This window comes from Anomalospiza imberbis, chromosome 24, assembly GCF_031753505.1.
Source record: "Anomalospiza imberbis isolate Cuckoo-Finch-1a 21T00152 chromosome 24, ASM3175350v1, whole genome shotgun sequence".
NCBI lineage: Eukaryota > Metazoa > Chordata > Aves > Passeriformes > Viduidae > Anomalospiza > Anomalospiza imberbis.
Window position 1 is genome coordinate 1252651 of NC_089704.1, and position 23375 is coordinate 1276025.

Here is a 23375-nt window from a genome sequence, read left to right on the forward strand (position 1 = left end):
GACTTCAACAAAATGCTTCAGGCAGGGAGGGTCTGGGGGATTTCTTTCCTCTCCAGTTGGTCAAAACCATTTTTTGTCAGCATAATTCCATGGATTTCATCAGAAATGTGTTGAACAGACTTCCCCAAATGGTGGAGACACTGATTGTGGAAGGATTTAAATGACATGTAGGTGTGGCACTTGGGGACTTGGCATAGAGGTGGCCTTGGCAGTGGGGGGTTAAATGTTGGACCTGATGATCCTGGACATCTTTTCCAGCCTAATCAATTGTATGATTCTATGAAAAAGCCTCCCAGTGAGGGCAGTGCCAAAGGACTGATGCAAACTGGCTGCCACTGGAGCTGGAATCGGCACAGGGTGATGCTCATCCCTGCCTGGAGCTGTGGGAATTTGCAGTGGGATAGGCAGCTCTTTTGTGATGTGAGTTCTTCCTTAAAAAGCATAATGGATCTTGCCTGGGGTCCTTAGGATCCCCTGCCCCAGGTGCTGGCACCTGGAGGGTTGTGGAGAAGTGAGGCTCTGACTCCAAGCCCATTCTGGAAGATGCTGAGCATCTCGTTAGCTCAAGGGCTGGATCCTCATTTCCACTCCAGCCTCTCCAGGCTGCAAATGCAGTTCCCAGAGCCCTTTAATGTTCAGAGCAGCTCAAGTGTAAATGAGAATCAGGCCCTCCAGTGCCATCTCTTTTCTTCCAAAGAGGAAAAATCTCCTTGACTACAGGGAGTGAAGTGGGTCAGGATGGTTTGGGGTTGACTTAAATCTCTTCAGTGCTGTGCTGGGTGATGGCTGCCCTTCACTTGAGAGCCAAAATGTTTAAGCTGCTTTTGTAGGCAAGAAGAGTTTCCAAATCCAGGCTCGGCATCTGTGCAAGAGAGAAGATGCTGTCCCCATCACACCAGCATTAGCAGAAGGGTTTTCCCACTTTCCCTGGGAGCAGAGGTCTCTGAGGAGGAGCAGAGGAGCAGGCAATGGTCAAGGACAAGGAACTCTTGTGGCCTTCACCACCACAGGAGTGACTTTGCCCAGCGTGCCCGGTGCAGCAGGTTCTGCTGCACTGCTCTCCTGCATTTTGTGCTCCACTGCTCTGCAAGAAGACACAGTGTTTGGAGCGTGGTGACATCAATCTGGGCACGTGGCTGGGGCTCCTGCTGTCAGGGACGGAAAGGTTCTGCAGTGGAAAGGAGGATGGATCCATCCACAGAGTAAATACCTGGGGATGGTGTTAATTAGTGCAAAAGGAGGGGGAGGGAGGCGATTTGGCTGGGATACACAAAAAGATGTTCATCTGCCAGGGAGTGGGTAATGAGGCCGGACCAAGTTAATATCTGGGGCTGGAATGTGTTCAGATGAGGACGTGTCAATGCCTGGGAATTAAGATTTTGGAGATGCAGTTGTCAAAGTTATCCATGATCTTCAGAAACCCTTGCTAAGGTCACTCCAACCCTACTGATGATGCTATTGAGGACACCCCCTTCTACAGAGAGTGCCAGCGATGTCCCTGCCCCATGTGCCAGCACTGCCACAGCCCCTGGGTGACTCCAGCCCCCTGGCTTGGATCTGGGACACCAAGGCAACATGTACCCACCATCCCCACTCCCAAGGCAGCCTGGATGCTCCATCCCCACTCCCATGCTCAGAGACATGGGATGGGACAGGGATGGGATGGGATGGGATGGGATGGGATGGGATGGGATGGGATGGGATGGGATGGGATGGGATGGGATGGGATGGGATGGGATGGATGGGATGAGTTGCATTTGCTGATTCATCACCTCTCCAGTAACGTCAAAGAGCCCTCTCAGGAGGGCTCCTCCTCTCAGGAGCTTTTCATGGCACTTCATCAGAGAAGAGTTTGGCTGTGGCATCTGAAGGACTTCTCAGGTGAGGCGCATCCTCCCCAGAATAAAATCCCAGTTAATGCACAGGTGTGGAAAGGACAAGATTCCTTCTGGCACCACATCTCTCAGCATCTGATTGAAGCCTCTTCCCAGGAGGGCTGCACGGACAGGGAATGCTAGTGCTTTGATACACAACCTATTTACTGTCTCTTCACCATTTCCACGTCACTGCAGCCTCCAGCCTCCTGCAGGATCCCTGCAGGGTGAGATGGGGTCCTCCCCACCACAGGGACCATGCAGAGATAAGTTAAGGGACTTGGCAGGGGTTGCCATGGTTCTCACTTTGATTTCCCAACAGAAATCACCCTAACAACCAACTTCAATCATCACAGGAGAGATCCAGTGTCCTTATCCTCCCTTCACACCAAGGAGAATGTACCAGGGGAATCTGAAATTCAGATTCTCCCATTTGAATGGTATCTGTCGCTATCACTTGTGTAACAGCAGCTTCCAGAGCCTGTGGAAGTGACTTCCTGTGTGCTGGATGCTGCCCACATCCTGCCCTTCCATTATTATCATTGCTATTGTAACGGAATAAATCATTCCTTAAGCTTCTCTCTTTCATTGCAAATTGTCCATGAAACACTTGCAATCTCTATAGAGAGACACCCGGCTTGACAACCTAAATCAGATCAGTAATCAAATCCTGATCCCAGCCCCTGCTGCCTGCTCTGAGTTATTGGGACCACAAGGAGTTGGGAAAAAAAATCAACGATCTCTGGATCTCTCTCATATTTGTTATTTACTCTTTATTTCTAGGTATTTGAGCAATGGGTCTCAGCAGACCTTACACTCGTGACCTGCACTAGCCAGACCTCGGATCAAGGAATCCCAGTGGTGACCAACAGAAAATAGATAGAGAGCACAGGGAGCAGGGCCATCAGGGATGGAATAGGATGGCAGCTTTTTAGGCTACCCCTAATCCTGGAAAAAAGCTATACTGTGCAAACCCCACAATGTTTTAATGGCTTGCAAAACTTGTCCTGAATCAATTACTACAATTCCCTGACTGGGTATGGCCTGGATGCCCCATTTGGTGCCTTGCTTGGGGCATCAAGGAGCCAAAATCTGTCCTCACTGATATATTGTCAATGATTTTTGGCTTTTTTGAGATACAGGAACTCTTGCCCACCTATTATGATAAAAGCTTTGTCCCCTCTACCCAACACAGCCGAAATGTTGTGGATGAAGGACCCCAGGGATCACAGCAGCTGCAGCTGGATCTATACTGAGCCTCTGCCTCTGCAATTGGACTCCTCTTAGAGACAGAAAAAGCTGGGGGCTCCAAACTGCACTTGCACCTCCTTCTAGGATTTTTTGGCTCAAAATATCCCTGCCTGGAGAAATCAGATGTTTTTCCACAGGCTGAGGATGGGGAGAGAACAGCAGTCCCTTCCAACCCAAACTGTGCTGCACCCTTGATACCTCCCTTTAATTATTCAGTTGCACCACAAAATGAAATTTTCTTCATTTTCAAGTGCAGCTTCAAGGCTTTGTTTGTAAGATGGGCTTTTTCTGCTGTGTTTGTCCTATTCCCCTAGAGCTTTGCTTGGCAGAGTGGACAGAGCTGCCTGGGCTTGCAGCCTCCACCTTCTCAGTGCTCCAAAAAAGCAGCTCAGCTCCAGAGAAAGCAAATGGGAGCCTAGAATTTATTTTCTACCCATTTAATCAAGCGCCAGGGAAGGAGTTGGATGCGCTGGCCCCTGATTTCACATTTGTTTCTCTGCCTGACTGAGCGCCAAAGCCTCAGCAAAGGCTTAGAGAAGTCCTTTCACCACAAAGAAAAAGTGTCTCAGAAGTGGTGGAGGGAGGTCAAGCGCCCAATTTCTTCTTGCTGGGGAACCAGAGTCACTCATGGAGAGGTTTGATCCCTGCTCTGGAGGAGATATTTCCACCTGCTGGATCTGTGCTGCCTCCCACTGCCTTCCCCACTGCAGCACTTCCTGAGGATTGTGGCTAAATGGGATTTCAACTCCTCCATCCTTGTCACAGCCTGGTGACAGCTGACCAAGCCTCGAGCTGGTTCTTTCTCACTCTGAAAATCCATGTTCACATTGATATATCTCCTTTTTCCCAGCTGCTGTGGCACTGCCTTGATCCTCTCCTGTTCAATCTTCCCATTTTTCTGCCTTGCTTGGTGAGGGCCAGGCGTGTTTTAAACACTGCAGTGGTGTTGCAGCCCCTTGAACAGGAATAACCTCCCAGGTATCGCCTGGATCTTGCTCAAGGCTGGCAGGAGGAGGATTTGAGAGCCCCAGGGCCAGGACACAGCCACTCTGAATTTGTAGGAGAGTATTTACAGGGACACAGGGAGGAGATTATATCCCAACAGTGGGATAAGGTCTGTAAAAAGACAAACTATTGACTTGCCCCATGCAGCACTTACCCAGCTGTAAAAAATCCTCTCTTTTCTTCTCTCTGCTAGTAATTAAATCACCGCCTTCATGTTCCAAATCCTGGGCTTGGGAAGGCTCAGGCTGTGTCCTATGAGGGGTTGGGGTGCTGGGGGATTTGGGGATGCTCAGACATCAGAGGGTTGCTCTGTGTGCTGATCCTGGAGCTTCATTCCTCCTCCAGCCTCTTCCCTTTGCAACGCTCACACTCATGGAGTGTTTAAATGCCCTTCACGTGACAAAACTGGGGTACAGGACAGGAATTGGGGTCCCAGTGCTGTCCACTTGGAGCTCCAGGTTTCTATTCCAAGGGGCTGGAGTAACAGGATGAGGGGCAATGGCTTCCAACTGAAAGAGGGTAGGTTTGGATGGGATATTGGGGAAGAACTCTTCCCTGCAAGGGTGGAGAGGCCCTGGCACAGGGTGCCCAGGGAAGTTGTGGCTGCCCCATCCCTGGGAGGGATCCAGGGCCTTCCATGGGTGGTGGCTTCGTCCTTCCATGGGAATCCCTTCCCTCCTCCCCCTCCAGCTCCTTCTCAGCTCAAGGGAGGACAGATACAGATAGAGATGCTATGGATATAGTGGATATGGATATGGGTATGGAAATGGACATGGACATGGACATGGACATGGACATGGACATGGATATGGATATGGATATGAATGTGGACATGGACATGATATAGACATGGATATGGGTGCGGATATGGATATGGACATGGATATGGGTGCGGATATGGATATGGATATGGATATGGATATGGACATGGATATGGACAGGGACATGATATGGATATGGATATGGGTGTGGATATGGATATGGATATGGATATGGATATGGATATGGATACGGATATGGACATGATATGGATATGGATATGGATATGGATATGGATATGGATATGGATGTGGATATGGATATAGATATGGATATGGACAGGGACATGATATGCATATGGATATGGGTGTGGATATGGACATGGACATGGACATGGATATGGATATGGATATGGATATGGATATGGATACGAATATGGACATGATATAGACATGGATATGGGTGTGGATATGGATATGGACATGGATATGGACAGGGACATGATATAGACATGGATATGGGTGCGGATATGGATATGGACATGGATATGGACAGGGACATGATATGGATATGGATATGGGTGTGGATATGGATATGGATATGGGTGTGGATATGGATATGGATATGGATATGGATATGGATATGGATACGAATATGGACATGATATAGACATGGATATGGGTGAGGATATGGATATGGACATGGATATGGACAGGGACATGATATGGATATGGATATGGGTGTGGATATGGACATGGACATGGATATGGATATGGACATGGACATGGACATGGACATGGATATGGATATGGATATGGACATGGATATGGACAGAAACATGATATAGACATGGATATGGGTGTGGATATGGACATGGACATGGACATGGATATGGATATGGACATGGACATGGATATGGATATGGATATGGATATGGACAGAGACATGATATAGACATGGATATGGGTGCAGATATGGATATGGACATGGATATGGACAGGGGGCATGATATGGATATGGATGTGGATACGGATATGGACATGGATATGGATATGGATATGGGTATGGACATGATATGGATAAGGATATGGATATGGTGGACATGAATATGGACATGGATATGGATATGGATATGGATATGGATATGGATATGGATATGGATATAGATATGGATAAGGAAACACGTGGGAAATGAATTTGTAGAAAATTCATTAGTAAATTAGCTAGCTTCTAATTGTGATAGCGTAAATTATAGCATCTGTATTGTCTCAGCCTTCACATGAAACTAGAAGTGGAATAAAAGTTTTTAAAACACCTCTCAGTTACCCCATCTCTAAATCAAAAAAAACTTAATCCAACAGACACAGATATGAACATGGATATATGTGCTAAGGACATAGATATAGATTTTAGGGATATGGAGGACATGGATATATAGACAGATACAGGTACAGGTATAGCTAGAGATGTGGATTACATGGATATAGATTATATGGTTATCAGTTATATGGATATGGGTGGGAATGACATGGGTGCAGCAACAGATGCAGATACAGATACAAATAAAGTTAATATAGATATAGATGATAAGAAAATAGATATTGATATTGATAAAATTTGAATGGTCATGGACATGGACATGGATGTGCATGCTGAGGATATAGATATAGACATAGATTTCATGGATATGGATATATAGACAGATATAGGTGTAGCTACAGGTGCAGATGTTATGGATATAGATACAGGTTGGATGGATATGGATGTAAATTATATGGATATGGATACAAATTATATGGATGTGGTTATGAATGGCATGAAAATAGCTACAATGCAGATGAAGATACAAATATAGATGATGCAGATACAAGTGTAGATAAAGGTAAAGATAAGATAGAGATAAATCAAGACATAGATATAGATACTAGACCAAGTTATAGATATATAGATATAGGTATGGATATAGATATGGATCCAGGCATGATGCCATGAGAAAAGGATGCTATTTTGGGGACGCTCAGCCCCTGCTCATGGGGAGAAAATCTCACCCCAAGCCAAGGAATGAAGGGGAGGGAAGAGGAGGGAAGTGGATCTGTCCCACTGGAAGTCCCTGCTGGGACAAAAGGCATTTGTTACATTAATTGGTGCTGGAGATAGCGCCGAACAAATGAAAGTTATTAAAGGAAGGGAGATGGATGGAGCTCAAGGCATCCGTTTGTTTTGCCAGGGCCAAATTCATTTCCAGAAAAAGCCCTTATCAATTCCCAGGGAATAGTTTGCCCTGTCAGTGCCGAGCGGGTGTTAATGTTCTTTACAGCCCCGTTTGAGCTGCTGCAGTGACACCAATCTAAATAAGGGAGGAAGGAAGGCTTAATCAGCCTGTCACTGACCAGTTATTAACATTTGAGAACAAGGGCATTAAAGGAGAAAATTCTGAGAGGTCAATTTGTACTTGAGGAGAGAAGCCAAAAAGATAAGGAGGAGAGCAGCCACATCCTCCAGGCAGCGGTCACGGTGCCGGCCACGAGAGAGAGATGGATCCGCCCGCCACAGGGACACCAGGAGGCACAAAGGACACAGGGATGGCCCAGCCCGGACCCACAATGAGGTGTCCCCCCACTCAGGGTCTCCAGCTGCCACCCAGCTCCCCCCATGCCCTTGGCAGGGGTCCCCCCTCCCTCTCTCACTGCGGTCCCTGCGCCCCAGAGCGGCTGCGATTGCTCTGACAGCCCCGTGGGATGAAAGCTGTGTGCTTAGATATGGTTTATCCCTTCCAACCCCTGATGATAATCCGGGATTAGTCCTCCCTGGATATGATTACGTTTTGCCCACTCTCTTTGAAATGACTCCGTTCTGGCCCTTTTTGCTGCTGCTTGTCCCACCAACCCTCAGGAAATGGGTTTGCCAGGCTCTGATTAAGCCCTACTCACAGCAGAGTCCCCCCAGGATCCAAAATGACCCGACAGGTGTGTTTCTCACAGGCTGCACGGGATCTCATCCCTGCTCCAGAGCTTGGCACCCTCCTCCAAACACCCATCACCCTCATGTCCCCATGGGGACCATGCAGGGACCTGGTGTATATTCCATGAATTCGCCTTCCATAATCCAAAAGCTCCACTGGTGCCTCTGGCCCTCGCTTCCCCAGGCAGCTGGATCTGTGGGGAAGCATCACCCAGGCTCCACTGGAGAGAACACAGCGCGATCTGTGAAGGCTGCTCCATGCTGGATTTATTCTCTCTCTGTGTTGCTGGGGCATCAAAGGAGCTGTGTGGGAACTCTCTGGCTCTTTGCAGGAGCAGCAGCAGAGCCAGCAGCTGTCCCTCAAACCATTTCTCCAGGGAAAAGGAAAAGGGAGGGAAATAAAGAATTCAAAATGAAAAAAAAAAAGGAAAATCAAATTTGCAGTGGAGGAGTCAGGAGGGCCAGAATTTCTATTGTGATTCTTTATTTTAAGAGAGGAGATTGGAATGGAATGGAATGGAATGGAATGGAATGGAATGGAATGGAATGGAATGGAATGGAATGGAACGGAATGGAACGGAATGGAATATGTTGGATTGAGTTGGGCTGCGTTGGAAGGGAGCTCCAAAAATCATCCACTCCACCCCCTCTGCAATGAACAGGGACATTCCTTTTGTTTTGTTTTCAAACTCAGTGCTCACAAGGAATCTGATTTCCAGGGCCTGGACTCTGGCAGGCCTCGGGATGCTCGCTGGGATGGCAGTGCCTCTGGTGGGTAACATAAATCCCACCACAACAACCACTGGAAGGGACTCTTGGCTGGAAGGAGATTTGGGATGCAGCATTTCCATTGTGGAGCTGCCTTCAGCCCCCAGCTGTGTTACACACAGCAGTTCCTGCCACGCACAGACCTCCATCCATGTGATCTGGGGCTCCAAAGGGTGCAGGGATGCACCCAAGACCAGGCTGTGGATGAGAAACAGCCAGCATACTCCAGCCTTTGGGACAGTACCTTGTCCTCCTCATTTATCCCGCTTTTCCTTCTTCCCAATGGGGTCCACAGAACCAGGACTCCTCCAAGCCCTGCTGGAAAGTTTTACTGTGTTTCACACCATATCCCTCTTTCCCCCTTCTCTCCTTATCCCAGATGCCCAGCCCATAATAACTGACCCAGCACCACTAATACAGGGAAAATCATTCAGTATGTGGAAGTGCAAAGGACAGCTGTTAATTTTGATGGAATTTTTTGCTGGAAGCATCCAACCCCTCCAATCCTAGGCTTGGCACAGCCCTGACATCCCTGGAAGGGGTTTGGGGACCAAATGAGGATGTTTAGTACTTAATATCTCACAGGAGGGGAAAAAAAAATAACACCAAGCCTCTAGTCCTGGTCCTCATTTCTCTGATGGCCCCTCTTGGAAGATTTGAATTCATGAAAGATGGTTTTAATACCCGCTGTGCCGCAGGGAGATTTGTTTGGTGACAGCTCATGTTAAAGTCAACCAAGCCCAATGCACCCGCTAAATAAACGACACCAAAAGTTGGGCTCCCCTCGCCAGGCTGGGGAGATGGATGGGTTTTATTATTGCCATTATGTCAATTATTATTATTATTATTTATTGGGCAAATGGAAAGAGGCAAAGCAATTCCTTCTGCCGGTCCCAAAGCCCAACTGGCAGGGCTGGCTCGGGATGATGGAGGAGCAGCACAATAACAGCAAATTATAAATCATCGCCTTTGTTTGTGACTGAGCGCTGCGAGTCAGGGATGCACCCTCCTTCCACTTCCCAAAAAATGGGGGCTGGAGGAAAACTCGCAGGGCACTGATCCCAAATCCAGCAGGGATGGCATGGCCATCACACCCCAACTGCCCCCAGCACATGCAGGGTGAAGGAGCAGGACTTGCCTGGATGAGCCACCCCAAACAGCCACTCAAAGTGTGGAATTTGGCTTCCCTTTTCTCATTAGAGCTGATTACACTAATTGACATGTTTGTTTACAATGGGATATATTTTGTTGTCCTTTTGCTTCCCCAACTTTGTTATTTTTTGGCGCTAGAATGATGTGGCTGTTGCCAAAGAGTTGGAAAAGGAGCAGATCTCCAGGGAATGGCCACGTCCTCCTGCAAGGCAGGGCTGGGACAAGTGAGACTTTTATACCAAAGGCCCTTGAACCTAAACCCTTTTATACCAAACACACTCGAATGTTTTCAGCACAGGACTTCTTTTTCAAAGTGCCCCGAGCCTGTTTTAGAGGATTAACTGCCTCCTAGTGACCCAGCCATGACTTTCCATGAGGAAATTTCCTTGCACTCCCTGTTTTCCCCCATGGAATTGCACGTCTTGCTCTCACCCCATCATTAGATGTGGCTAGCCCCTATAAAGCAGAGATGCAGGGATGCTGGAACCTGGAGGAAAATGGAATATGGTACCCAAATATGGGATTTGGTACCCAAATATGGGATATGGTACCCAGAGCAGCCCAGAGATGCTTTTCCTCATCCCTTGGATTCAGGCTCCTCTGGGCTGGAGGCCCTCAGCAGAAGCACAGCTGCTGAGCAGCTCAGGTTTTCAGCCTCTGCAGCAGTGAGACACGGGCGTTCACACACTTTGATCCTCAAAACGGAAATAAATGATCCCCTCGGATGGAACAGGGACGTGGCAGTGGAGTCCATTTGGGAGCTCTGCCGGCGGGAGCGTGGAAGTGTCCCCAGCCCGCCGGGGCGCGTCGGGAACAGCCACATTACCGCCTCAATCAGCATTAAATTCCCGATCAGCCTGGCTGGGTTCCGACATCTCCCATCTAAAGGTCGGGCAAATCATCTGCTGTGGAGGCACGGGGAGGGAGCAGCGGGGAAGCGGAGCCGGCACAGAGGGAACGAGGGACGCTCCGCCGGCTGTGGAGCATCCTCGGCTCGGCTTCGGGCTCCTGGTGCTCTCTGAGTATTGAAAGGAGCAAGCAAACCCCTGAGGCATTCCCAAATCAAACACATTCAAAGTTTTTTCAAAAAGAAATTAAAAAAAAAATCATAGAAAAGAGGGTGATGCAACAGGAACATAGCACTGTCTGGAGCAAAAAAGTACGATTGAAGTGGAATCTCTTATCTGTACATCTTAGAGGTGAAATTTAAGGCAAAAAGGAGCTTATTTTGAGTCAAAAGCTGAAACCTGAAACCATCCAGCAGAAAAGGAGGAGGAACACAGCTCTGCTCCAGTCAGACTCACCGCTCCCTCTGCCTTCCTCCTGGGAGCATCCTACATCCAGCCCCACACACCCCCCCTATCAGACACCCCAAAGCCAAGCAGGCTCTCCAACCCCACAGCAAACCAGCCACCAACCTGCCGCCTTCGTCCCTCATGCCCTCCTCACCGCTGCAGAAACGCCAGCAGCTCATTCCAGCCGCTGCCCGGCTCCTGCCCGGCGGATTGTGATAACGGGCGGCCCGTTCACAGCCGCCGGCAGCCGGGGAAACCATCAGCGAGGCACTCACGGAATTAGGAGCCAGCATTTAATCGCTTTGCTGGTGGCTGAGTGTTATTAGATTTCCCTGAGTTCAGCAACTTCATAGCCCAGCTCTTTTATTTTTTCCCCTGTAAAGCTCAGTGAAGCTCAGAGCTTTGGTTGGGGTGGTTGGATCCAGCACTGCCTCATGCGTACTCCATCCCTGTGCTCCAAAGAAAGGCCAAGGCCGGGCAGCTTCACTTAGAAACCAGAGGGGGAAAAGCAGAGCAGGAGCCCAGACTAGAAGAATATTAATATTTAATCACAGCAGGGCAGAGGTCGCCCAGGCAATCACTGTTAAATGTTATTGAAACCAAACATTCATATTCTCACTGTAGGGAGAGTTCAGGAGAGCTGCCTTTCTCCAGTCTGTTCTCAGGACTGGTGCCAGGAGTAAATCCTCCTGGGAGAACTTTACCCCATGGAGGGGTGTGATCCCTGAATACAAGCCGGGGTTCAAAGCTGCCTTTTGCACAAGCCAGTTCTACATCAGTGTCTTGGTTTGAAAAGCCAGGTGTCTGCTATGGAAGGCAGGAGCCTCTCTTGAAATAGAGAATGGAAACCCCCTCCTCCAAATTATTATAATTTTCAAATTAAGGCAGATACGGGAATAGGAATAACAGTTCTTTATTAGGGAAGAAAATAAAGTTTTTTAAAAATTGCAGTAATACAAACCAACATTGCCAGAGTCAGAGCAGGGCCTGGCACTCTGTGGGTCAGGGGGGTGGCAGCAGTCCCATCCCATGGTGGCTCAGCCCTCCTGCAGTGCCAGCTGTGCTTCTGCTGGAGCAGGGATCCTGCACAAGGGTGGAATTTTCCTCCGAAGCTCCAGGGCTGTTGTGGATGGGCCTGGGCTTCCTCTGGGAATGCAGTGGGGAAGAAAGCTGCTCCTCTGGGAATGCAGTGGGCAAAGGCTGCTGTGGTGTTCCCAAGGTCAGATTGTATCCAGGTAGGAATGCTTGGCTCCTCCCCCTGGGCAGAGCATCTCCCCATGGGATGATGGAATTTTCTCAGCCATGCAGGGACACTCACTGGCCATGAACAGAAGATAATTAATAATTAATAGCCCATGAACAGAAGCTATCTCCTGGAGAGATAAAGAAAGCTGCCCAATGAACAGCAGAGAACTGCCCCAGCTCTGACAGATGGGAACAGAACACACAGCCCAGCCACATCTTGCATTTCCAACCTAAGACAATCAGGGACGGCTTTGAGGACTCCCGGATTTCCAGCAAGAAGCTACAAATACACCGAGGAAAAAAGGACAGCCCCAGAGAATCTTAGAATCTCAGACTGGTTTGGTTTGGAAGGGACCTTAAAGTTCATCCAGTCCCACCCCCTTCCATGGCAGGGACACCTTCCACTATTCCAGGTGGCTCTAAATCCCATCCAGCCTGGCCTTGGAAACTCCCAGGGACTCAGAATCTCAGGGGCTGCACATTTCTATACCAGGTTCTCCCAGGGGGTTGCTGTACAGTGGGGATGTACAGATATTCATCCCTCTTCCCACCCTCATCCATGCTCTGATGTCCATCTCTTCTTCTGGCTCTCCACAAATCCATGACAGGAGGGGGCAGCTGGGGTGGGCTGGGCTCTGCTCCCAGGGAACAAAGGATGGAACAAGAAGAAAGATCCTTGAGTTGCACCAAGGGAGGTTTAGATTGGATATTAAGGAAAATTTCTTCACCGAAAGGATTGAAACTGCCCAGGGCAGTGGTGGAGTGACCATCCCTGGAGGATTTAAAAGCCGTGTGGACATGGCACTTGGGGACATGGGTTAGTGGTGGCCTTGGCAGTGCTGGGGAATCAAAAGACTTGATGATTTTTGTGGGCTTTTTCAACATAAATTATTCCATTATTCTGTTTTGTGATTCATGAACCAGGAAGAACTTTCTCCACCAAGCTCTGCTGCAAATACCCTCCACCTTCTCTCTTTACTGTCTCCCTATTCAATATAAGATTATCTTTTAAAAAAAGATAAATTAATGAAGCTATCCATGGCTTTGCTGGCATTTCACTCCCTCACTGATTTGCAGTGGCAACCTGCCCGCTCTTCCTGAACCTTGGGAAGCCATAGGAAGCACCATGGATGTGATTTGGAAGGCGTTTCCAGGAGTGGCATCCCAGTCCACGGTTTGGTACCCTGTCTCCAAACCACTCTGCTCAGAATCCTGTGAGGGGTCAAGCCTGGGGCAGCAGCTCCTCAGCACCTGCTTTGACAGGTCGTTAGCACGTTTGGTGTCGCACTTCCCTCAAAGTGGGATTTCTTCCCTGAGAATTAATTCCCATTTTTTGCTGCACACAAATCATTAGCTGGGCTCTCCAAACAAAGTGCTAACGCTTCCTGTCACCTTCTGCTGCTCTGATTCCCCCCCGAGCTACTGCAATCAAGCCCATGAAAAGCCAATCAATTAAGGCTCAAAGTATCAAGAGCTCACAAGCAGGAGTGAAGAACCCAACACATCATTATGGAGCCTGTGAAATTCCTGCCTGGAGAACAGATGTGTGGGAAGCAAAGCAGCCCAAGGTCCTTTTCCTTCCCCACAGCCTCCATCCCGGAGCTCCCACCTGTGTCAAGCCATCTGTGCTTTCTCCAGTGCTTCAGGACCGGGAGAGGACACGTCTTCTCCCTGTTGGCATCACGTGGAGGTTGGACCTTCCATTATGGACACCTTGAGGGGCTGGATGTGCCCCAGATGGCTCCACCATTCCCACTGTTTGTGGGTCCTTTTCCTCTGTAAAGCAGTGAAGAGGGTTTTCTTCCCCCTTTTCAATGGAATCCCCCCAAATTCTACGAAACACCACCCACACCAAAAACCAGCCCCTCCAAACAGCCCCAGTCTGAGCCAACCTCTTCCCCTAAAGTTAAACACAAGCATCTGCATCCAAACACCAAAACCAGAGCTTGCCTGCCTTCAGATTTTAGAACAGAACCCTTGTCTCCATGGAAACCCACACTTTTGGGTTTTTTTCTCTTTTTTTTTTTTTTTTTTTAGTTCAGAAAGCAGAGAATCAAGGCATGGAGCGATCCAGGGGCTGAGGTGAAAGTGTGAAAGTGTCTGGTTCAGTCCTGGCATTGCAGGAGGGATGCACCTCATTTTTCTGGAGAAGAGCTCTTCCCATCAGATACATCTACAAGCTCTTTGCAAGCAGAAGGTTTGGTTAAAGTAAAATTTGTTTTTTCCATAATAAATTGGATGTGGGGTCACAGAGAACAGTAATCATAGCTGGGCCATCCCATGTCAGCATGGGGTAAGCCTGGATTACACCTCTGGGCCTCCAGACTGACTCCACTCAGGGTTTTTCCTCGAATTCCCTCAAGGAGAGGCCAGATTCCCTCCTGAGGGTGGGCATCAAGATCCTGGTGAAGGTTCCTTTGTGCCCTCAGAGCTGCTCTTAAAGCAAATCTCCCCTGGACTTGTGCAGAGCTGAAAACATCAGGAATGAAGACAACAGGGATGAAGAAATATTCCCCCTTTCCAAATACTTTTCATTTCCAGAGCCAGATATCTTTCCAAAGGGCAAAATCCAATTTTTATTTCCAAAGTACATCAGATGCTGGAGCAAGGAGGTGACAGATGAGCTGTGGCTGGTCTCACTCAGCACCCTCGAGTGCCCTTCCTCAAGGTCATCCAGCTTATCCAGTGTGTCATATCTCCCTCCAAGCGTTTGGCACTTGGGAAAAGACTCCCAGATTTCCATCTGGTGATGGAAAATAACATTTTTAGTAGTAATTGTGCCCATGGGGCTGCACCTCTTCAGGTGAGACCTGGAGTTACAGCTTCTGTGCATCCTCCAGGTCTCCATCATTAAAGATGATCCGGTGCCTGGCATCCTTTGGGGCTTTATCTGGTGCTCGCAGGGAAAAATTTCTACCTACAACACATCCAAGATGCTTTGTCCTGTCAGGAACCTGGTTTTGAGGCATTATCATTTAAATTATCCTCATATCTGAGGAGGATACTCACTGGTAGAGATTGTGACCTTTGTGATACCATAGGAGAAATCCTTCCAACAGCTGTTCCAACATCTGGAACATCTGGAGATCTCAAGCATGCTCAGCTTTCTGATGCGTGTACTCAGTTTGGAGTAGATGACTTTAACAGACAATCACAAACATCTGGTCCCCAAAGCCCCTGATGTTTTGGAGGCTTAAAGCTGCCCTATACTGATACCATTATCAGTAAGTCTGGAATATGGCTGGACACCCTAATTACTCCTGATGACCTCCCAAATGGCAGGAGTGAAGTTTAAGGTCAGCCAGAGGGAAAAAAAAAAAAAAAAAAAAAAAAAAAACAAAAAAAACCAGTTTTTTCCACTTGAGGGGACAGATGGAAACCACAAAATGGTCTCAGACTGTCCCCAGCACCCTGTGCCCCGCCAGACTCTGCTCCACCTGCACAAAATGTTCTGGAGAGTCTCCTTCTCCCTCTGATTTAAGAAGTTTGTCATGGCCCTTTCCTGGCAAGGGATATTTACAGGTGAAAATGCAGAGGGGTGTTTAGGTAAGTGGTATTTATAAGTACATCTGCAGGGAAATGTTTACAGGCAAGGTACTCACGGGTAATTATAGATCAATACTTCAAAGCAGAGTAAATAGAGAGGTAAAGGACCTCTGCTGGTGTGCCACAAATAAATATTTAGATATAACAGATGCACATAAGTGTGTGCAGGTTACATGGGCGAGATAAAGACTGGGATTTAGCTGGAGCCCTTTTCCTGGGAGCTGAGGCTGTGCCATTAGCGGCGCATCCATAACTCAGCACCGCCAGCGCGTCCCAGCAGCGCTATCGGATCAGCCCCGCGCTCCATCAAACCTGGCGGCCAAAACAGCTCCAGCAGAGATATGAGTGTAGAACTGAAGGTCAAAGTCTCTTTTTCCTGTTCAAGGAGGTCTGATGCCTCCCCATCCCACATCCTGGCACAAAACCTGGGACTGGAGTCATGTTATGCCTTTCCAGCTCCCTCTGACTCACTGGATCCAAATCTCCCTTGACAGTCACGCGTCGGTTTGTGTTTGACAAAGTTCAGCCAAGCAGCGAGCAGCCTGGAAGGCCCTGAGATCCTGCTGAAATCCCCATCCAATTTATCAAGTCAAAAATTCAGCCGGGTGGGAGCTAAGTGGGATGAAGCTCTGATCAAGGCGAGAGATTAGGGCAGAGCCGGTTACACAAATCACAGCTCTGACTGGGAGGGGGAACAGCAGGGCCAAAGGGAGCTTCTCCAGAGCTGGGCAGAGCTGGAGATAAGGGCCTGGTGTTGGTAAATAAAACTGCTGGGGAATCGTATGTCTGATCAGTGTCCGCTCCCGTCAGGCTGGCGGGAGCTGGCAGCTTTATTTCCAGGCTTTTCCCCGGGAATACTAAGGGCATTCAGAAAGGCAAGAACAAAGCTACAACTTTATTTGAGAGCAAAACAAAAGCAAACAAATGCATACCCAGAAGACCAAGCGTTGAAAGAGAGCAGGAGACGGCTCAGGCAGCATCTGAGGCGGCCCTTGGACACCTCATGACTGTTAAAAAGTTTCCTGAGGAGCTAAGGCTTTTTGTTGGTTGGTTTGTTTGTTTGTTCACAGGGAGAAAACAAAGTGGAAGGATTGCTGATGCCTTTGGTGGTAAATGAAGACAAATATCTCTCGATTGTGGAGATTGCCAGCATGGAAAAAACTCTGCTTGCATCATTTTGGGAAGAGGCTGAGCAATGCTTTCAGGATCCTCAGGCTGACTTTTCGAAGATGAGCTCCTGCACCACAAACCCCAGGGGGATCTACACCCTGCAGCTCTCGGGAATGGATGTACCCTGCAGCTCTCTGGCTGCTGGCACGTGTCCCCTTGAGAGACATCCCTTCTTGTTCCACAGATGTCAAGAGCCTTGGAGAACCCTCCTCTCCTGATATTTCACAGCCACAATATTTTGGAAAAAATTGCAGTTTCTCACTTAACTTTGCTCTGTGGCTGCCTTTAAACTATTTGTTCCCATTCTGCCTTTCTCTGAGGGCTTAAAGAGCCCTTTAGTATCTGGTATTTTCTCCCTGTGAAGCTACTTAGACATGGTAATCAAGTCACCTCTCTGTCTCCTTTTTAATAAATTAAGCAGATGGAGCATTTTAAAGCCTTTTTTTTTTTTTTTTTGGCCACCCCTTGAATTATTTTCTGTGGCTCTTTCTCAGCCCTGCCTTTACTGGCAGAGCTCAACGAAGGCACAGCCAGCGCCACTGCCCATCCCCATCCTACTCCCCAGATATCCAGGTCGGGAGGCTGTGTTCAGCCTCCGGGAGGTTTTATAGTTTCAAACCTCTTGCCAGTCAGATCCTTCAGACAATCCAGCTCATTAAATGGAAAGAAAGACTTTAAATTTACAGCCTCCATCAATGTATAAAGCCCTCAGCTTCCCGACGGCCGCTGCCTGGCCGGCATTATAACGTAATAGCCTTTTTCTTTATTTTAAAAGCAAGAGATAATAATTAAAGATTGGATTATGAGCTAGCCCAGCATCACAAGAAAGACACAACTTTATCGTATTACATAGCATCAAAATTAATTAGAAGCGTGTTAATCTCTAATCTAGGAAAATATTGCAGGATCTCTGGCCTCAATATCATATCCCCCATCCAGTGCCTGACAGCCTGGCCCCTTTGAAAACCTCCCTGCATCATCCCTGCAAAGAAAGCTTTGCAAAACTCGTGTAATCAATGTAGCTTTGATTAGACAGAGCTTGCAGACACTCTGGCAGCCGCTCCCGGGGCTGCTGCCTTTGTGCTCAGCCTGGTGCTCCCAGGGACTGGGAGTGAGTCAGGTCCCATTCCGGCTCCACCACAAATCAGCACTGAAAGCATTTAGGAGCACAGGAAAGGGCCTAAACCAGCACTGATCACTGAATGCCTTTAGGATTGGGATGGAGAGAGCTCAGCAGGATGAGAATCCAGGCAGGCTGCAGCTCTTTTCTAGTGCTTTGTTTCTTTCTGCTTCTGCAGGGCTGAAGTGGCTGTGGCACAGCACTGGTGGTGCTACCAACTTCACCCATGTTGGCCACAATCTGAGGACTCCACTGAAGCTCCAGACCTTGGGTTTATTTGATTTTCCAGCCCCATGTCTTGCTATCACCATTACCCAGGAGATGTTACTGTGAGGGTGGGCAGGCCCTGGCACAGGGTGCCCAGAGCAGCTGTGGCTGCCCCTGGATCCCTGGGAGTGTCCAAGGCCAGGCTGGATGGAGCCCTGGTCTATGGGAAGTGTCCCTGCCCATTGATTTGGGACTTCATGATCTTCAAGGTTCCTTCCCACCCAAACCTTTCATGACTGAATAATTCTGGGAAGGGTGGCAATCTGTCCTGGAGACAACAGGCTGTAAACACAGGTGGTAACCACGCTGGACACTGGACACTGAGAAGCCAAGACGGAGAACATCCAGTCAGGCTATGGCGTGAAGGAAAGGTGAAGAAAAGAATCATGGGAATGACTGGGAGTGACCATGCAAATAGACACTACACAACAGGCTGTGATTGGCTAGAAGATTCCTAGATTCCTGTGATTTCTGGAACATTCCCTCACAGTCTATATAAGTGTGTGCTCAACCCCCTTTTGGGATCTCCTAAAGGAGCTACATAGACCTGCGAACATCAGACTTGTAGGGAGCAAGGTCTTATTTCTTAGGGGCAGCTGTGTGCAGGTTTCTGTTTATGTTTTATGTTGTGCCCTTGTGCACCCCCTTCTCCTTATATTAAAGTGTTCCATTTCTAGCCCTTTAGTCGTTCCCATCCCTTTTTATTTTGCCACACCACTCCCAGCTGGTCCGGTCCGCACTTGTTGGATGTGACAGGAAGGGCCGGGGCCTCAGTTGCTCTGAGAAAAGCAGTGCCCCAAACTCCCCATTTCAGGCCTCAAACTTCCCTTACAAAGCTGAATTCCCTTTGGGATCACAACCTATAGAATCCTGTATGGTCATCAGCCTTTGGGACCCACCCATCAATACTTGCATTCCTCACAATAACCTGGAAGAAGCAGGGAAATGGTGGCTGCTCAACACCTTCCATGCAAGGAAGAAAAGCAGCTTTGTGACAACAGCATTTTCTTCCCTGATCTAAATATTTACATTACTGAAGTGGAAAGGGGCTGGAGAGAAACCAGCCTGGGAAGGCAGGATCCCTGGGAGATGGGCTGGGAGCTGTTATTCAGCAAAGAGAAGTGCAATGTAATGCAATGTGGGGAGACCACTTAAACTGTTCCTGCACTCCAGTGGTTTGTGAATTAATTGTAGCCTGGCAGGAAAACACCCAGGCATCCTGTGGAATAACCTGATGGAAGGAGCTGCTGGTAGCCAAGCAGCAATTAGGAGGGGAAACAAGTCATTAAACTGCATTAAGCCAGGGATGGGAAGTTTTAATGCAAGGCTAATGCCCAGCTGGGTAAATTTGTGAAGGATTGACTCTTTCCCTGTTCATCTTTGGAACAGCCTGTCCCAAGACACCACAGCACCATGCTCCCCATTGTGCTGATGCAGGATTGCCTCTTGTTTGATGCACAAAGTTTCAATGGCTGCCAAGAAAATGGGAATAAATCCAAGGTCCTGCAGGCTCATTGCTGCCATTGAGACAGATGAGGCTGCTCGCAGCTGGGCACATCAGCTCCTGGAACTTTATGGAGTCAGTGAGACTCCCTGCACCTCCCTGAGCTGAGGGACGGGGATGGGAGATTGAAAAGACTTAAATTTGTGTCTGCAATTTGGGTTTCGCATTCCCTAAACCACAGGGATCAATTTGTTCTATCTCAGGGAGATCAGAGGGAATGGCCACACATAAATACAGATGAGAGCCTGCACATGGCTCCGGGTCCCTCCCTGCTTTAAACTCCCCGTCAGCCTCCTCCTGATCCCAATTCCTGCTGCACATTGGGCTTAGAGCATAAATATCTATTTTAAAAGTGCAGGACACGCTCCTGCCAGGTGTGGAGATCCCCTGTGTGTGTCACCTGCTGCCACCTGACCTTTACAAAAGAAGAAACTGCAGCTTCACATTGCTCATCCTCCAACCTCTGTGGTGTTGGAGCCAGCAGTAGGTTTAGCCCCAGTTTCCATGCTTCGGGGTGCCAGAGACTGCACTGGGATCCACTGAAGGGGACTCGGTGCTGAGGAGCTGGAAAATCCTTGTGAAGGTGGAAGAAAGTCATGGAGAACGATGGTGCTACTTCTGCACAGCCTCCCTGAGAGCTCCCTCAAAGGGGATTGCAGGACTCAAGGTGAGAAAATCCCTCTTGATTCCCTCCAGCATTCCTCAGGGCAATTATCCATCCCATCCTGTCCCATCAAAGTCCCAACCTGTCTACATCTCATTTAATCTTATCCCATCCCATCCCATTTCACCCCTTCCTTGCTCTCCTGCTCCCTCTATCCCTAGAGACCCTTTTCTCCCAGCCAAGGATTTCCCAAGAGGGAAGCAGCCCCTCCTCATTTCCTCCTCATTTCCTCCTCATTTCCTCCTCATTTCCTCCTCATTTCCTCCTCATTTCCTTGGAGCAAACAGGCAAGGGTATGAAAGCATCACACAGAGCAAGGCAGGGTTGGTGGCAGAAGGGCAGGAGCTGCAGCTCAGGGTCTCCCCCAGCACATCCAGCCCCGCTGGCAGTGGGATCCCCCCTCCCATTCTGCTCTCTGTGTCCAGAGCAGATCAATAGCAGAGGAGCAGGAGGCCAGTTTGCTAATGGAGCCTGGAGAAGCCAAAGGTGACCAAAATACTGACCAGGATGCTCACAGAGCAACAAGAAGCTGCAGCTTTATGGATCCCAGTGGCTGCAAATCCCTGCAAATGCAGTAATCAGGGAACTGCTGCTCCTCACTTTGGGATTTTGGTCTGTTTAATGAGTCTCTGTGTGTGAGAGTATTCACACACCTCTCCCTCCAATCACTCTTCAATCGCCCTGAATCCAGCACCAACATAGCCTTCAAAGTGTCCTGCTGGGCTGGGATGGGCTGGATTCGGTCTGAGGTGGGCTGGATTCAGTCTGGGATGAGCTGGATTCAGTATGGGCTGGATTCAGTCTGGGATGGGCTGGATTCAGTCTGGGATGAGCTGGATTCAGTCTGGGATGGGCTGGATTCAGTCTGGGATGGGCTGGATTCCATCCAGGATGAGCTGGATTCAGTCTGGGATGAGCTGGATTCAGTCTGGGATGGGCTGGATTCAGTCTGGGATGGGCTGGATTCCATCCAGGATGGGCCATTCCTGGCTACCCTCTCACATCAGGCCCTTGTGAAAAGTCCCTCTCCGAACCTGTCCACAGTGTAAGAAGTGACCAGAACACAACAAGAGCTTTTCCTCTATGGCATCACCTCTGTACATCCGTCTTCATTCCCACCCTCCTGCATCATCTCCAGGCCATTGGGTCCAGGACGGGCCAGGAGCTGAAGCAGCTGGATCCCATTTGGATGAAGGAACATTTTGGGTTGCATTAACTCTCCCAAGGTCCAAAGGAACTTCTCCATAGATTTCTCACCAAATCCAGCAGCTCCAACAGCAAAACTCAAACCCAGCCAGCAGCTGCTGGATGGAATCTACTGAATTTCAGGTCACTTTGGGCTCACAAGTGTCCGTTCAGCCAGAGGAGACCCCCAGCTTCCCTCGGGCTGTGTCCCAGCTCCATCCCTGCTGTATTTCCTTCCCAGCACCAGCAGCAAACCAGACCTGGTGTGACTGAGGCTTTGCTCCCTGCAGAGCTTTGCCAACTCCTGCCAGCTGGAAGTTGGGTCTCTGTTGGATTTAATAATACCTTATGTCCAGTGGATTTTATGATTGATTATTATCACCAACAAAACCCTCTCAAAAGTTGTCCATTTCAGACAAAGGAGACTGATTTGATTTGTGATTTTTTGATAGGTGCTTAGTAAGTTTTTTTCTTTAAAAGACAATTAAACCCCCAGAGGAAAGGGAAAAGTGTTTAAAATCCAAATAAACAGGCTTTCTGTCAAAAATTACAGCTTCCATAGGGGGCAAAGGGCCCATGATCCATCTGCTGAGGGGCCTTGTCAGCAGCTCCCCCTAGTAAAGGATCTCTGAGAAAAGCTGAGTTTAATTAGAGCCTTACATGTTGTTTTCCCCCTTGCACAGATGTTTTCTCCATTATTTACTCCTTGTTTCATCCCTGAGTCCAGTGATGTAAAGCTCCTCTCTGCCTTGGGTGCACGTAATGAGTGCTGCAGACATTTGGGATAAAGTTGCCCAAGGCAAGAGATGATGCTTTGGCTGCCCCAGCAATTTTCTCACCACCCTCCTAAGATCCATTTTGGGTTTTACAATCTCCAAACTGCACCTTTTGGAGTAAAGATTGAGCCTCCATGACAACACCAGGGGGTGGGGAGGGGCAGAGGGTGAAAAGCAGGAGGGTGGGAATGAAGAGGGATGTACAGAGGTGATGCCATGGAGGAAAAGCTCGAGTTGTGTTCTGGTGACTTCTTACACCACAGACAGATTTGGAGAGGGACTTTTCATAAGGACCTGGGGTGAAGGGATGAGGGGGAAAGGCCTGAAGCTGAAGGAGGGCAGGGTTAGATGGGATATTGGGAAGGAATTCCTCCATGTGAGGAAGGAATCCTCTGTGCCCAGAGAAGCTGTGGCTGCTCCTGGATCCCTGGAAGTGTCCAAGGGCAGGCTGGACAGGGCTTGGAGCACCCTGGGATAGTGGAAGGTGTCCCTGCCCATGGCACAGAGCTGGAATTTGATGAGTTTCAAATTCCCTTCCAACTGAAACCATTCTGGGATTCCAATTAAAAAAGGCAAGGAATGAAAAACATTTGCAGTTTGGATGTGCTTGGGAGAGACGAGTTTGTCTTTATTGGCTGCACTCATTAAAGATCCTGGTGAGAGGAGACATCCTGACATGAGTGATCGGAAACGCAGGTGATGGAAGACCAAAAGGAAAAGGGTTTTTTTTCCCTCCTCTCCCCCGCTGAAGACAGCAGGAATTGGGGAAGGATTGACTTAGCTCTATCCATCAGGAAAAGACTTTCCATCAAAAAGTGAGCAAGAAAAATTGC